Raw genomic sequence first — 10,445 nt, forward strand, 5'->3', positions numbered from 1 at the left:
TTTGTTGTTTTTCTTTTGAGGCTCTGCACAAAAAAACACCTTCCACAACATTTTAAGGATCATTTAAGAGGCAACTTGTATGGTCGCCTTTGTAAAGACACAACATTAGGACACCGGTATGGATCAGTGGAGACTGGACCTGTAGAAACCATGGAGACCTCTAATCTCACCAAGTCTTCCTCAGTGATACAGGACTTCTAATGAAGAAGCCAGAGACAGTTACCCAAGCCTTTTTTTCAGGGGCAGTGTGTAAAATAAAAAAACAAAAAAACCCTCTAAAATTGCAATTTGGTTGCCACCATGTTGACATTTTGTTAAAAAAGTGAAGTTCAGAGGTGTAAACTGCAACCAGGCTCCAGCTGTCAGTCACACTGGTGTCCATCCATATGGGCCTTATTTATATTTATATCTAGTTTCCTCTGATTAGGAACATAATATTTTACAAAAGCGACATTATGTGCAATTGAAGAAGAGCTGAAACCAGTGCATGGGAAATATTTACTAATGTGATAAATCAATTCAAATTGGAATCATTTTCCCATAGACTTCAATGCAAACTGACTTGAGTTACACTTAAGTTGGTGGCTATTACTGCTGTAAGTGGAAGAGTGCATCATTGTTATATCCAGTCTACTGTCATTATACAGCAGTTTTTAACCAGATCTTTCTTGTGATTTATCTCACAGCCGTAAAATTAACATGTTCTGAACAAAATTCTGAGTTCTTGTTTTATGGAATGTTTTTTTTAACCATAGGTTGTGTAACAAAATGGATTTATTTGTGGCTGCTGACACACACACACGTACACACACACACACAGAGTGAAGGAAGGCCATAATAGCATGTTGAGCTGCTCTAAGGCTGAGCCGTGGGGCTGGTCACAGCCATATCTCACACAGTATTGATCAGCTCAGAGCTAAGTGTGGCCCAGAGCCCTTCATCCCTTCCTTCCTTCCTTCCTCCTTCCCCTCTCCCCCTGTTCTTGATCCTGTAAAGTTATAACTGTACTCATGTCACCCGGGTAATTATCATTGATCTGCTGCTGCAAAAGGTGACAAATTCCACTGTTGCTCCACCGGCTGATCTGTGATCTTTCACAGTTTGCTGCCCTGCACAAGAACTCAGCTTGTAGAAGTCTTTCAATTGTGCCCGGGCTATTTTACTTATTAGGTGTCATGGTCTATCACTCATCAATGCAATCATAATCAAGCTGCTGCTGCTTTTTTTTGCACCAGTTTCTAAAAAACTAAATTGCCTATTTTTCACCCTGTATGCAAGTTATGTAAATGTGCAGAAAAGTTGGCCTGCAGTCAAAGTGTAAATAGTGTATAAACATAACTTTTTTTTATGTAGCACTTTGAGATTGTTTGTTCAATATAAAGTGCATTACAAATAAAATTAATAATAATTATTATTATTATCATTATTATTAATAATAATAATAATAATAATAATAATTATTATTATTATAACCTCTCCGGGAACCATCACCTTACCGTGGTGGAGAGGTTTGAGTGCCCCTGTGATTCTGAGAGCTGTGTTGTCTGGAGCCTAGTGCTCCTGGTAGGGTCTCCCAAGGCAAATTGGTCTCAGCGGAGGGGCCTGACGAAGAATGGTTCAAAGACCTCATGAAAAAACAACAGAGGAAGAGAGTGACCCTGCCCGGAGGAAGCCCGGGGCCCCCGCCTGGAGCCAGGCCCAGACGGAGGGCCCGTGAGCGAACGCCTGGTGGCCGGGTCTACCACGGGGCCCGGCCGGGCACAGCCCGAACAAGTCCCGTGGCCTCTTCATCGTCCTCCTGTGGACCCACCACCTGCAGGGAGATCGACTGGGGTCGGGTGCGCTGCCACATGGGTGGCGGTGAAGGTCGGGGATCTCGACGTACTGGACCTGGGCGGCAGAAGCTGGTTCTGGGGACATGGAACGTCACCTCGCTGTGGGGGAAAGAGCCGGAGCTTGTGCGGGAGATGGAGCGCTACCAATTAGATCTGGTGGGGCTTACCTCCACGCACAGCCTTGGCTCTGGAACCACACTCCTGGATAGGGGTTGGAAGTTATTCTTCTCTGGAGTTGCCCAGGGTGTAAGGCGCCGGGCGGGTGTGGGGATACTCACAAGCCCCCGGCTGAGCGCCGCTGTGTTGGAGTTTACCCCGGTGGACGAGAGGGTCGCCTCCCTGCGCCTTAGGGTTGCGGGGGGGAAAGCCCTGACTGCTGTTTGTGCTTATGCACCGAACAGCAGCTCGGAGTACCCGGCCTTCTTGGAGGCCCTAGATGGAGTCCTGCAAGGGGCTCCGTCGGGGGACTCCATAGTTCTGCTGGGAGATTTCAACGCGCACGTGGGCAGCGATGGGGAAACCTGGAGAGGCGTGATTGGGAAGAACGGCCTACCTGATCTAAATCAGAGTGGTCGTTTGTTATTGGATTTCTGTGCAAGTCATGGACTATCCATAACAAACACCATGTTCGAGCATAAGGACGCTCATAAGTGTACTTGGTACCAGAGTGTCCTTGGCCGAAGGTCGATGATCGATTTTGTGATCGTTTCATCTGATCTAAGGCCGCATGTTCTGGACACTCGGGTGAAGAGAGGGGCAGAGCTGTCAACTGATCACCATCTGGTGGTGAGTTGGGTCAGAGGATGGGGGAGGACTCTGGATAGACCTGGTAAACCCAAACGTGTAGTGCGGATGAACTGGGAACGTCTGGAGGATGCCCCTGTCCGAGAGGCCTTCAACTCTCACCTCCGGCGGAGCTTTTCCTGTATCCCTGTGGAGGCTGGGGACATTGAACCTGAATGGGCAGTGTTCAAAGACTCTATTGTGAAAGCTGTAGTGGAGAGCTGTGGCTCCAGGGCTTTAGGTGCCTCAAGGGGCGGTAACCCTCGAACATCGTGGTGGACACCGGTGGTCAGGGAAGCTGTCCGACTGAAGAAGGAGTGTTTCCGGGATATGTTATCCCGGAGGACTCCTGAGGCAGTTGCAAGGTATCAACGGGCCCGAAGGGCGGCAGCCTCTGCTGTGGCAGACGCAAAGCAGCGGGTATGGGAGAAGTTCGGAGAGGACATGGAGAAGGACTATCGGTCGGCACCAAGGCGTTTCTGGAAAACCATTCGGGGCCTCAGGAGGGGAAAGCGGGGGACCATCCAAGCTGTGTACAGTAAGGATGGGACACTGTTGACCTCGACTGAGGAGGTAACCGGACGGTGGAAGGAACACTTTGAGGAACTCCTGAATCCGACATCTGCACCCTCTGTGGTGGAGGCAGAGAGGGAGGCTGATGGGGGATCATCGTCAATCTCCCTGAGGGAGGTCACTGAGGTGGTTAAACAACTCCGCAGTGGCAAGGCCCCAGGGGTTGATGAGATCCGCCCAGAAATGCTGAAGGCTCTGGGTGTGGAGGGGCTGTCTTGGATGACACGTCTCTTCAACATTGCGTGGAGGTCGGGGTCAGTGCCAAAGGAGTGGCAAACTGGGGTGGTGGCCCCCCTTTTCAAAAAGGGGGACCTGAGAGTGTGTGCCAATTACCGGGGCATCACACTTCTCAGCCTCCCTGGTAAGGTTTACTCCAAGGTACTGGAAAGGAGGGTTCGACCGGTTGTCGAACCTCAGATTCAAGAGGAACAATGCGGATTCCGTCCTGGTCGTGGAACAACGGACCAGCTCTTTACTCTTGCAGGGATCCTGGAGGGGGCCTGGGAGTACGCCCATCCAGTCTACATGTGTTTTGTGGACCTGGAGAAGGCGTATGATCGGGTTCCCAGGGAGATACTGTGGGAGGTGCTGCGGGAGTATGGGGTGAGGGGGGCACTACTTAGGGCCATCCAATCCCTATACGCCCAAAGTATGAGCTGTGTCAGGGTTCTCGGCACAAAATCAGGCCTGTTTCCTGTGGGTGTTGGCCTTCGCCAGGGCTGCGCTTTATCACCAATCCTGTTTGTGATTTTCATGGACAGGATATCGAGGCGTAGTCGTGGGGGAGAGGGGTTGTGGTTTGGCGGGCTTGAGATCACGTCGCTGCTTTTTGCAGATGATGTGGTCCTCATGGCTTCGTCGGCCTGCGACCTTCAGCGCTCACTGGATCGGTTCGTGGCCGAGTGTGAAGCGGTCGGGATGAGGATCAGCACCTCTAAGTCTGAGGCCATGGCTCTTAGCAGGAAACCGGTGGATTGCCTTCTCCGGGTAGGGAATGACTCCTTGCCCCAGGTGAAGGAGTTCAAGTATCTCGGGGTCTTGTTCACGAGTGAGGGGACGAGGGAGCCGGAGATGGGCCGGAGAATCGGAGCGGCTGGTGCGGTACTGCATTCGCTTTACCGCACAGTTGTGACGAAAAGGGAGCTGAGCCGGAGGGCAAAGCTCTCGATCTACCGGTCAGTCTTCGTTCCCATCCTCACCTATGGTCATGAAGGTTGGGTCATGACCGAAAGAACGAGATCGCGGGTACAAGCGGCCGAAATGGGATTCCTCAGGAGAGTGGCTGGCTTTTCCCTTAGAGATAGGGTGAGAAGCTCGGTCATCCGGGGGGAGCTCGGAGTAGAACCGCTGCTCCTTCACGTTGAAAGGAGCCAGTTGAGGTGGTTCGGGCATCTGGTGAGGATGCCTCCTGGGCGCCTCCCAAGGGAGGTATATCAGGCACGTCCAGCTGGGAGGAGGCCTCGGGGTAGACCTAGGACAAGGTGGAGAGATTACATCTCCACTCTGGCCTGGGAACGCCTCGGGATCCCTCAGTCGGAGCTGGTCAATGCGGCTCAGGAAAAGGAAGTTTGGGGTCCCTTGCTGAAACTGCTGCCCCCGCGACCCGGCCCCGGATAAGCGGAGGATGATGATGATGATGATGATGATGATAATAATAATAATAATAATAATAATAATAATAATAATAATAATAATAATACAATTAATTATAATCAAAATCATGACTTATAGCAGTACATTGAAGGTAAACCTGAGATTATAGCCATGTTTAAATAACTGAGGGAAATCTTTATCAGACATTCATTTACACACTGACAATTTAACCTCACGTACAGGAAGTGCTTTGTATTGCAGAATTCTTTCAGATTTTCTTTCACAAAATTGTGCTTTCATGAAATGAGAGAGGATGTTAAGATTTTTAGGAATGAAGTTCATGATTTTGGCACCTGGTCAGTCTATATATATATATATATATATATATTCAGATCAGCTTCATGCAAGTCCAGAGTTAAAGACTCATTTGAAACAAAGAAGTCAAAAAAAAAAAAGTGTAGAAAGAAAAATGATAAATTAGATAGTTGAGACTGTGGTCAGTGAAAGCCCAAGGCAAATCATCTCCATCTCCAATTCTTATCCTCTGAGATCTGTTCACAAACACACAGACACACACACCCTCTCTCTCTCACACACACACACACACACACACACACACACACACACAGACACAGACACACACACGTGGTTCATGGGCTGGCAGATGATGAGGTCGTTCTTCCAGTGTCTCCTGGCAAGGATTTGTTTTGTTCAATCTGAATGTGAATCCAGGGGTTTTGGAGTCTGGACTACAAGCTTTCACTCTGAGGATGAAGAGGTGATGATGACCTACTTAAGCCATCTAAAAATGTACAGATACATGAAGCAGTGACTGCGACAGCGCTCGCACAAGTCACACAAATATACTGAGTTTTAAGAGAAGAAAATACTGCAATAAATTGGACGTTAAGAGAAGTTTCTAAAATACATGATTGTGTATATGTTTCATTTATTCATTTGAACCCTAAATGATCACATGACATTTACTAAATATACACTTTTTCTCCTTTTTTTACTTAACATGTTAATGTTTTTTTAAAAATGTATGTATTTAATCATTGATGACTTTCCACCCTAAACCCTCACTTTAACTACTGATGATTTTCAATAGTCTGAGTTGGCACGCACACACACACACACACACGTACACACACAGACACACACGCACGCACGCACACACACACTAATCTATAGCAGACAAATGAGGCTGGGCTAACAGAGTGGGGCAGAGAGAGAAAAGATTGACTCAGAGAGAGAAGCCTAATTAGCAGAGACTCATTAGGAGCCTTTAAGAGGCTGTGATTAGGGATGTTTGTTCACACAGCGTGCTGCTGCTACTGGGCTTAATGACTGGGACTGATTGCTCGCTAGTTTGGCCTACAGCGTGACGGGGGCCGCGGAGGGCTGAGGAATGAAGAAAAGTGTAAAGCTGTGTCTCAGCAAGTCATTTGTCCACAGTCAACTGATGTTAAACTCGCTTTTTTAATTTTATAATGCCACATTAGCACAGTGTTGCTGAAATTAAGAATTCGATTAGTGGCTTATCAATCCAAATAAATGTTTTTTTTTTCACCTCTCATTGTATAGTGTAAAAGTTAAGTATATAATAGAAGTTAAGTCTCATTTGCTGTATAGTATTATTATTATTTTTTAAACGTTTGTGTGTAACCTTTAAATATAAACAAATGTCTGTTAGACGGTAGGTGTGTTGTGTGTTTGATTCCCGGCTCCACTAGTCTACATGTCGACGTGTCCTTGGGGAAGACACTTAACCCCACGTTGCTCCTGTGCTGGCAGCGTGTGACTGGGTATGAAAGATGACTGATAGAAAATGTGCTGCTGTATGAAAGTGTGAGTGAATGGATGTGAATGAGTGAATGGCAAAACTGTAGCGTGAAACAGCTTTGAGTGAAAAGCACTATATAAATACAGACCATTTAGCTTCAAACCATTGTGAAAAGAGTTCACACAATGCTGATTAAACCTTTCAGCGACACACAACTCTCTCTGTGTTTCTCTGTAGAGTGGCTCTTGGATTTCATGTAACAGATGCCGCACACAGGAGGTGATTTGTCTCAGGTCAAGAGGAGACGAGGCAACGGCAACATTGTTCAAGTAAAGTGAGGAAAGTTTGGAGTATCACGGAAACCACACACAAGAATCGTGCAGCAAAAGTTTCAGCATAGAATTCTCCTGCTCAAAAAAAAAGCTGCACTGCTGTTCTTATACACACACAAACAACTGTTATATTCTCTTTGTTTCCTAAATTCATATGCATGCTTGTGTAAGAAAAGCACACACTCAGACCAGACAGTGATAATAACACAAAGTGTATTGGATTCTAATTATTTACCCCCCTTTTAAGGTCATGGTAAGCATATTGACTCTTACGGGGGTAAAACTGAGTTAATTGCATTTAGCAGAGAAACAGTTTGTGTCTCGTGTGACGGTTCGCGAGGAGCTGATCTGTGACGCATGATGCACCTCTGTGTTTCCGTCCAGTTCAGACACTTGGAAGCCTGTAAAGCTCTCTCTCCCTTTCGGCACAAATACATTTCAATAATCATGGCAGCTGCACACCACACCAGCCCATACCCAGTCTAAAAGTTTACCACTGAGCCCAAGCTCTTTGCTTTATAAACCCCAAACCCCTTCATTTAAATCTGATAAGACTCCCAGTGCTATTGTGATATGATTTTCCTCCTCGGAAGTCCGTCCATGATCCAGCATTTCCCTGAGTCCTTCTCGTTCCACTTCCTGAACTGGGATTGTCGGGAATAAACTCCAATCCTCCTTAAGAGAAGAGAGCAGGGAGGAATGGGGGTAAGGGGTGAGGTGTGTGTGTGTGTGTGTGTGTGGGGGGGGAGTAAAATCTGAGAGGATCATGGATGCGAGGGCCAAAGAAAAGGATCCGACAGAACAGAAAGTACAGCTATCAACTTTGTCTTCTGTCCACGAATGAATCAAGCCATCCATTTGTTTTTCTTTTTTAATTCATCCATCCATCACTACATCGCTCTGCCTCCATCCTTTAAGCAGCACTGCCTCTCTGGTGTTTGCTGTGGTGCATTTGTTTGTCGCACGCCACTCGACTGATCCATTTGTTTGTTTCCTGGATTCCAGGATTTGCAGAGATAGACAACAAAAGTATCTGGGAAAAGATAAAGAACACTTAGGTAATGGATTTTGGCAGCCTCTCCAGCACAGTGGACGACTTCATCCTCTTTCCCTGTCTCATCTCTTCTTCTTTCTCTATGCCTTAAATATGTTTGCTCTTTTTTGTCTAACACGCACTTGAGAAGAGAAAAAGCTCCCGCTGTTTATGAGGATGAAGAATGAAGAACAGTCCAAAGGTACTGTGTTGTGGACCAACTGGACCATGGCCTTTGATTTAATGTGCTTCCTAAGTGTATGTAAAGTGGCTTAGGTGTTGTAAAGTAGTAAAACAGAAACATACTTATACACATTTATATGGTTTCTTCCCAACAAAGCCTATTACAAAACAAGGAAATCCAAATAAGGTTAATTAATGTGATTTAGTTTATTTAAGTTTGTTGCCCTTTCAACACAGGAAAATAGAAACTAGAGCTTCTTTGTCAACGTGAGACAGGGCAAGTCATTCCTAGAGACAGGTCATTCCTAGAGACAGGTAGATAGTGTCATCTCTATATATCTCCATGTGTGAAAAGACTTTAATTTAAACCAGTTTTACAATCATTTGAATGATGAAGGCTCCACCTCTGCGTAGTTTATCTATTATCAATGAAGAATCATTTTCAAAACTATTGAGGAAAAGCCCCGCGTTTCATTACATTAATGACAGAACATTAGCTCCGGCGCTTGTTTAACATGAGTCAGTTTAGAGTTTAAACAAAACAAAAATCATCATCACTAATAGATCCAGAAGACTTTGTTATTGTGTGACGGGGGATTGCGTGCTTGAAAGTATATGCACGCACACACGCGCACACACGCACACACACACAGGTGCGTTAAATAACAAACAGCAAACAGCTTCAGTAACTCAACTCTTCTGAATTATCATCTCTTTGCTCGTGGCTGTGTATGAATACAAATTGAATTTCCACTACACCCCAACCTTGTAGTAGTCATGGCTCATTTGATTTATTCCTTAATGAATATTTCCCCTTTCAACTCAGGAGATGGGAAAACATTTCCACACTAAATGAGAGCAGGCTTTTATTGTAGTCCATTCTTTTCCTACATCTAGACGTACATTACACTTATGGTTGAGTCACCGCTTTGGATTGAATAGAATTCCATTTTGTAGCGGGCAGCAAAGGAAAGTGAATAAATAATGTGGTGTAGCAGCAGTTTGTGACATATTTTTCCTCTAATGGCTGCACTGCGACATCTTCTTCATATTCATTCTATTAGAATGAATATGAAGAAGATGTCGAAGATGTCATGTAAGTTAGAGACAGATAAGGGGATTCACAGTGACAAAGAATCTAGTCGCCACATCGCTCAGCCACTACTGTTAGACAAATTCCACGCCATTTACCTGTTAATGTTGTGTAGATAATGTGCAATTGACTGTACACCTGCTAAATAATGCAGCAGCTTGTTTGGAGCCATAAGGAGAATTTAAATAGTATTGATAGGCTAAGCTGCCAAGGTGTAGGATGTATGCAGTCAGAAAGCCCCAGTCTGTATTGATCAGAGAACGGGGCTTAAAGCAGAATAGCTCCCAGTTCTGAAACAAATGAGGAGAAAACAAGCAAACAGAGGAATGGCAGTGTGGGCCGATATTTCAGATGGAGGAGGAGAAGGTGACTGTTAGGGTGTGGGAGGTGGAGGAAAGAGGGATGATGTGGAGAGAGATGGAGTGAGAGTTAGACAAGGAGACGTTGGTGCTGTCTATCCATCCAGTGCATGGCCAGGGGCAACATGAGGGGTAAAGTTGTTAACGAGTGTGTGGACAGCGGTGTCGGGCAGAGAGGAGGTCCATCAGGGAAATGAGACGCTCGGGTTCTATTATGGCCCCAGGTGAACTATGGGAGGACAAAGGGAAACTTTTGCTGGGAATAGATTATAGACAGTATAAAAGCAGAAATATGGTTTTGTTAAAATAACTGATTTCTTTTTTTTTTTAAATCTCTTTTGCACATTTAAAATAATCTTCCCCCATCTTTCTAGGAATCAAGAACAAATATGCATGATGTTGAGTCTGATTGTCAGTGATCCACAGGCAACCTTAAGCATTTGATGCACGGACGCTTCTTAAATCATCACAAATGTGTGTGAGACTGCTGTTCATATAGACTTTACATAATGACTTTTTATTTACGTTAACTGACATTGTGACCTTTATGAAAGGATTTGTGCTGAACAATATGATGTCTGTTTATCAGAAAAAATGATTTTGTTTTTTTAGTTATTGCATACACTAAAAGCTACTATTTAACTATCTACTATGAATGCACTTTTCATTGGCGTGTCCTCCAAACGTCATGAAATCGACTGTCAGCTCGCTCCCTGATGGATGTGATGAAAACATTTGTAGAAGCAAAAGATTACAAAGCCTCATCTCATGTCTCAGGCAGATATTTTTTCTTGTAAAAACATCTTTAATATGGTGTTGTTCAGGAATTAACCACACTCAAAGCTGGACGCATGACAAGAGGGCAACAAACAACC

Source organism: Solea solea, chromosome 1 (assembly GCF_958295425.1).
Source record: "Solea solea chromosome 1, fSolSol10.1, whole genome shotgun sequence".
In the NCBI taxonomy this organism is placed as follows: Eukaryota; Metazoa; Chordata; class Actinopteri; order Pleuronectiformes; family Soleidae; genus Solea; species Solea solea.